The sequence below is a fragment of the Anabas testudineus genome, chromosome 2, assembly GCF_900324465.2.
Source record: "Anabas testudineus chromosome 2, fAnaTes1.2, whole genome shotgun sequence".
Classification (NCBI taxonomy): Eukaryota; Metazoa; Chordata; class Actinopteri; order Anabantiformes; family Anabantidae; genus Anabas; species Anabas testudineus.
The window spans coordinates 3,577,093-3,584,573 of NC_046611.1; positions in this window are offsets into that span (position 1 = coordinate 3,577,093).

The window sequence follows — 7,481 nt, forward strand, 5'->3', positions numbered from 1 at the left end:
ATTATTACAGTTTGAATCTTGAATGTTAAATACTGTAGCAGTACTACCTGTTATTGTTGTAGTTGTTGTTGTATGAATCTAAATTGCTGTCTAGTTCTGACAAGCCAATGTCAAACAAACTGAAAAACAACTTTTCATTGTTGATGTGGGAAAAAAAATCTCTGGAGTGATACTCACACTTTCATAAAACCTCCAACAAACTCAATGGAAAACCTTAAACATTAACAACAACACCTAACTGTAAATGTGTTAAAGCAGTAGGGCTTTAAAAAGGACATGATTTCATTTTGATCACTAGAAGAAATAATTGTTACCTGTTTAAATGGAGTTTGTAGGTGGCTGAGTTACCGAAAGTCTTTGTCTATTTAATTAATTTTTAATCATATTTTTCTATTTCTATTTCTCTTCATGCAACTTGGTTGAGGTGAAAAGTAACTGTTACTAAAGTTCAATGTAAATATTTTACTTTTACTGTACTATATACTGTGTAATCTAAAGGTACAAAGGCAAATCAGGCTGATTTATAGAGAAAAGTGCTGCAAATGTGGTAAATATGTATAAAAAGACACTGAATATTTGTATTACAAGGAACTGAGTAACTAGAAGGAGTATTTTCTCAGTTTTACCATCATATTATGTAGTTCTGAGATGGGCTACTCTGCACAATGAGTACTTTTACCTTCTGTACTGTATATTGTGATGCTGATACTTGTGTACTTGTGTTATTTGTACATGTAACACAATATTACTACATTTTGCTTGTACTGCTTTCTCTAAAGTTAAAGGTCTGAGTGCATCTTCTGCCGCTGCTTGACTTTTCAGACCTTACAATAAATAATTTGATGTCAATCACAGAAAATGTGCAACGCAGTTTACAGCCACTAGATGGCGCTGTCATCATTTAGATTTTATCTGAGGAGGTAATAAACTCAGTGTGTTAATCTGAGCAGCACAGTTTTGCCAGTCAGTTCATTTCCTGTTCTGTAGCAAACATACTGTGTTTATAGTCTCTGCATCGTTTAATTATAAATATCAATTTTAGATTTATGCCTCAGATAATCAGTAAAACGGAGTCCAATCCAGCTGATTTTGTTTATATAGGCCACAAATCTTTTTTAATGCACCATCAGAGGATAGAAGAAGATAGAAGAAGTCATTGTGCATTTGGAAAAACGTCTTATTTTATTCAAACGTCGTTTTCTCTCCACAGATGCCTCATCCTGCCATACTGTCTGTGAACCTCACCTGTCCATCACTCTTTACAGGAATGCAGAGCTGATCCAGGAGCCACCAGAGGCCCGGGCTCATCGCTCCAGGTCTTCGTCTCTGAATGTAAACACCTTCATAATCCTCAAACAAACCCATGAGTCCTGCGCACCCTGAAGCTTCATCCCCTGAACAGCCCGTTCCTCCTCAAACGCTCCCCTCAGCGTCTTTTTGGAATCGAAAGATAGTTTGTGATAGAAACAGATGATGGAGATATTTTTCAAGTGCTGCATTTCAATCTCCTCCTCCCCCCGAAGGTCTACAGATTACTTCTATTTTATGTCTAAAGACTGTAAACTATTTCCATCCTTTTTTGTGTTTTGCAGCTCTTCTTTGCAGCGGCTTTAGTGAGAGTGTGATGAGAGAGAAAAGAAATATAAAAATAGTTTTACAGGTCCAAATGAGATCCAAAGCAGAACTTTACAACAAAACCAGATCAGTATTAAACATTGTAGACATTTAATTACAATGAAATTACAATTACCATCTGTCATTGACCACATTGATGAACACCGTCTGCATGATTTTAATCACATATCAAGATTCATCACTATATGACGAACTGCATTTAATTAAACTTTGTTTATTCAGATCTTATTATATTTTTCTTTTTTTATGGGAAATGCGGTGTCCGATTAAGAGTTTTCTACATTTCTTCCATTTGTTCCCAGGAAGGTGTAGATTAAACCCTTTTATGCGTAGATATGAATCTTTATTCCAGTGATTGTGTTAATCCTTCTTACTGTGTTTGTGTTTGAGACAAATCGTCCATACGAGCAGAACATTTGTCTCCAAGTTATTGATGTGACATTATGCAGCATTATGTTTAAATTCAGCCAATCAAGTCAGCACTGAACAGTGCATAGTAAATGAAATCACTGTTGAAACCAATCAACATGAATATTCATATAGAAAGTGAAGATGACGTCCTATAGAAACTTGAAGGTAAAACACACAAGGCTGCAAAGGATGTTTCACAAATACAGTTAAAATACAGCAGATTCCTGCACAGAGATTGATTTGAATCAGTTCATCATGTAGTATTTAGAGATTTGCTCCAACAGTGTCAGTTGTTGCTGTTTTTGAATGTGTTTTTATTGTTGCATAACATTTACAAAGCTTCTGAAATAATTTCTCCACAGTTTAATTAAACACAACACAAGAAGAGGCCACTGTTCTTTTATTAACAGTTTTTTTGTTTGTAGAGACAAAGGAGGAACCAAACAGTTAATAAAACACTCCAGGACTTTTGACATATAATCATTTTCTTCATTTAGATTCATGCTTGCAGAATGACTTGAACTAAGAATATAAGAAGTGATGTGGATGAAGGGATGTGTCTAAATACAGAACACAGGGTTGACTTGCTGTCCTAATTAAAACATGCACGTCTTTCTGATTCACTCCAGTCTTATAGCTGTAATCTTTCTCTAGGTGACACTTTTTGTAATGCTACCTGTTGTTTTCTGTCTTCTTCTGAGTCTGACTGTGCACGACTTGATCCTGAGTCGTGTATAATAAGTAATAATACGACTTTTAGCTGCTTTAACTGGTTTGATTTTCTGATTCTGATTTTATGTAACAAGACTTCACTTATTGGAGACCAGAAGATCAAACAAGACTCAAGTGTTGCAGCTCAGAGTCTCAGTCCACCACCCACACCCACCCACACTCATGCAGACCTGTGATCCCCACTTGGAACCAGCGGAATTAGTCAACGAAACCAGTGTTTGAACTGTCTACACACACACGCCAAAGTCAAACAGACACAATCTTCATGCCCTCCATCGAACATGACAAAGCATGTGCACACGTAAGGTGGAACTGACATTTATCACCGATCCTTTTTAAATTGGAACGTGATGAAAAAGGACGGAGTCGATCATCAGGAGCATAAATGTGAAACATAACTTTATCAAATCTAACGGTGCATTCACACCAAAAACCTGCTAATGAATGAGAACAGGCCTGGGTTAAAGCACTGAAGTGAGACATTAGATCTTCTTGGTGCATCACCTGAGAACCGTGTGTGTGTGTGTGTGTGTGTGTGTGTGTGTGTGTGTGTGTGTGTGTGTGTGTGTGTGTGTGTGTGTGTGTGAGTTCTGGCCTTTGTCTCCGGGCTGAAATAATCCAAAAGCACTGATTCGAGTGTTTAGATGACTGTTAGTCCCGTTAGCAGCTAATTTCATTTCTTGCTGAGAGAGATTCCCTGGAGGATTCACCCTCACAAATAACAAACTCTAATCCCTCCCAGCCATTATCTGTGGTTTCTGGGACTGTTGCTAAGTGGTCTCTTCATCCTGATGAAACCTGATTTAATGGAAACCCACTGATTGCTTTTCTGAGCAAATTAAGCCTAAAGACAAAGAGTCTGTTTAAGCAACTTATAAACACATTAGTGGAGCGACAGCACACACTGGATAACAAATGGGCAGTTTAATGGCACATTATCAATATTACTACAAGAATAAATAAATCAATAACAGTTTATTTTATAATTCACTTTCACTTGTTCTGAATTGTATTTTTAAATAATTTAAACTGTGATATGTTATAATTTGTATAATAATTTTAGACATGTTTGTGCAATGTTTTGTGTAATTTTGCAGGTTTGTGATGTTAAATCAAATAGAAAATATGAGAATATGAGACTGATTAACTAATGAAAATAATTCACTAATATGAATCTGGACTGTAATCATATCAATCATCATACAAAAATCACACAAATCTACACATTCTTAATAGCTACAACAAAAAACAGTCTGTTAAACTCTATGTGGAAAAATAACATTGTCTCATCAACTGGCTAATAATAAGATGTTTACTAATTTACTCTTGATGTACCGGTATCTGGATTTGGATGAATGCATGGGGCAGGAGCTGCAGAAGTCTGGCAGCGATTATTTAAGATTAATCTCCAAAACACTCAGTTTTCCATTCAACGTAAAATTCCTCTGACAGTTTATTGTTGTATAGAAGCAGGTTTGACAGTTTTCATGGAGCTGTATTAACAAGATTTGCTGAATAATTAAAAGTTATTGAAGCATCTGATCAGTAATCTGCAATAATCTATATTGGATTACGTGTTGAAAGTATCTGCTGTAAATCTGCTCGCAGTCTCTGGGCCGGCAGTGATAAGGGTTAAGCTGTATTGAAGCTGGATGGATGCAGAGATCAAAGTCAGCGGTCAGAGCCTCAGAAAAAACCCACAAGTCGTTCTCTTGAGATAAAATATCTGCTTCTCCTGTGTGACCGTGAGCAGGCTGAGGGCCGGGAGGCTCCAGGAGCCCCAGAAAACAACCTGTTTCTGGTGCAGGCTGGGTTGTTGGACAGTGAGAAACAATCAGTTCCTCCCTCTCTCCTGGTTTTTCAATGTCTTTTTCTTCCATTTGAAGTCGTCGCCTGTGGAAACATGTCTTATCTTTGCACATAACATATTACATGTGGACACATTCAACTCACATGTGATGAGACGCTTCAGTCTTTTCACCAGATGCTGCATTCAGTCACAAGAGGTTAGTGCATGAGGTCCAACACCAACAATTAGAGAGAGAGAGAGTGATTCAAATATATGTAACCTGTTTAAATAAAATGAGCAATAATAATGTAAAGCTGCTCATAACTCATGTAACTTATAACGATTCTTCAAATCCACAGTTCAGCTCAGACTTTGATTCTTTCTTTTTTTGTTTTTCAGGTTGTGGCCTCTCGACACACAACTACATCTTGTAGTAGGGATGGGAGAGTCGGACCGCTGCACAAAGTCTTCTCCAGCACATCCCAAAGATTCTCAAAGGGGTTAAGGTCTGGACTCTGTGGTGGAAAAATCAATGTGTTAAAATTTTAAGTCATGCTCCCTGAACCACTCTTTTACAATTTGAGCTTGATGAATCCTGACATTGTCATCTTGGAATATTTCCGTGACATCAGGAAAGAAAAGATCCACTGATTGATAACCTGGTCATTCAGTACATTCAGGTAGTCAGCTGACCTCATTCTGTGGACACATAACATTACTGAACCTCGACCTGACCAAATGCAGCAACCCCAGATCATAGCACTGCCCCCACAGGCTTGTACAGTAGACACTAGACATGATGGGTGCATCACTTCACCCTCCTCTCTTCTTACCCTGATGCTCCATCACTCTGGAACAGGGTCAATCTGGACTCATCAGACCACATGACCTTCTTCCATTGGACAGTTCTTAACCCAGTTTTAGTAGTTTCATCAATCTCCATAGATTTTTTCTTTGATTCATGTCAATAATTTGACCCTTCCCAAACAGATTAACATCTTTTTCACGAACACAGGATGAGTCTTCAGACATGGTTGTTTAAGAAATGAGAAGCTACTCACTGCATCCGTTCGGGTTAAATAACTTGTTGTCAGCTGAAACATAATCATCCATGCAGTAATTATCCAATGGGAGGCTCCTACCTGTCTGCTTAGTTAAATCCAGGTGGTGTATTTGTGGTCACATAATGTCGTTGCAGTACAATACCATGATGTTACTACAGAGATTCAATGCCTGTGGTGCTCACGTAGGACTGTTCGTCTATACTTTCCCTACAGTCCAACTTGTTTCTGTGGTATTTTCTTACCCACAAAATGCAGCAGGAGCTAACTCTGTCTCTATCTCCACCTGTCAATCATCATCATCATCAGAATAAATTGGATGTTTCTCCCATACCGACATCGATTCATTTCTATCTCTGGCTGCCACACTGGACAATTGAACACCTTACATTATTGATCTGCCGGCCCATTAAAACCTCCTTGGGAATGTCATCTTATTTTTTTTTTATACAAGACCTTTTTCAAACCATAAAATCAATTTTCACTTCCAGATAGAAGACACAACATGTCACATCATCCCACAGCCTCTGGGATGATTTCCAATGATTTCGCTTCTCCCCGGTGACCTGATTATGATTTAACATATTATTTACTCATATGTTTTAAAGATTTGCTTGAGCAGCAACAGGAGGTCAAATGGTTTTTAAACCACAGACCATCCTGGTGCAGGTCAAAATACAGAAGTATATTCAGAAGACTTTATTCATCCCTGATGTTAAATTTACAAACCACACTGCAGCTCTTAGAATTATTAAAATTATCAATATTAGATTGTGTGAGGTGTTAAAATAAGCTCCATGTTTATCTGATACATGAATGCTTCAATAATATTAAATAATATAAAAACATATTCACTTGTGTGGAATGACACAGTGCTTTTAATAGCTGGTGCTTTTTGTGCTGGTACCCTTTTAAATGTAGGACTTTTCTAATTCTACACGCTATTTCTATTTAAGTAAATGATCTGAGTACTTCTTCCACTGCTGGTCCTTAGGTTCTCCTGAAAATTAGACCTTAATATCAGTACCCATACAATATATGGAATATAGTTACTTATGATAGGCCTGTTAACAAACAGTTCATCCCTGTGCTGGATTAATTAATATTAAAAATGAGTCTGTATGAGCCGAACAGATAAAATTAATTGTTTTGCAGAATATAAAATTCACAGAAATAAAAGGAGGAACTACTATTATCACTACACAATTTAACAACAAGTTAAAGAGAAGATAAACCATAATAAACAACATTTAACACATGGGTGCAGATGCATCGTTTTAAAATGTTTATATAAAGAACAAACTCCATGCAAAGTTAATTTACTGTACAAAGTTAGATCTTGAGACCTGAGTCACCTGTACTGCAAAAATATTTTTATGTCAGGAAATGATGAATATATTTAAGGACTTTGCTGTGTAAAAAATCTAAATGCATATCCTAAAATGAAAATGATTTTTTTAAAAGCCACTTCTGTTTGTCTGAACCACATAAAACCATCAATGAAGCAGCCCTGCAGCAGAAACGTCATTTATTTATGAAAACATGGACAATGACAGTTTACCGTGAAAACACCACACACCATGAACCTACAAATCCCATTTTAGTCTAATAACACCGATATGTTATTAAATCCCATCCAAATCTGAGAAGCAGGAAAGAAAATCCGGCTCCTTACCTGCCAAAGGTGTAGTTCCACTCACTTACAGTCCATCATTTGACCCTGGCAGGTAAAATCACATTTAAATCAATAAAATAAGAGAATAATTTCAATAAATCAACGCGTCCCTTTGTTGCTCTAAGGAGGAGAAGACCCACCATGATGCTGCAGCCTCATCTGAGTCAGGAGCTCGTAG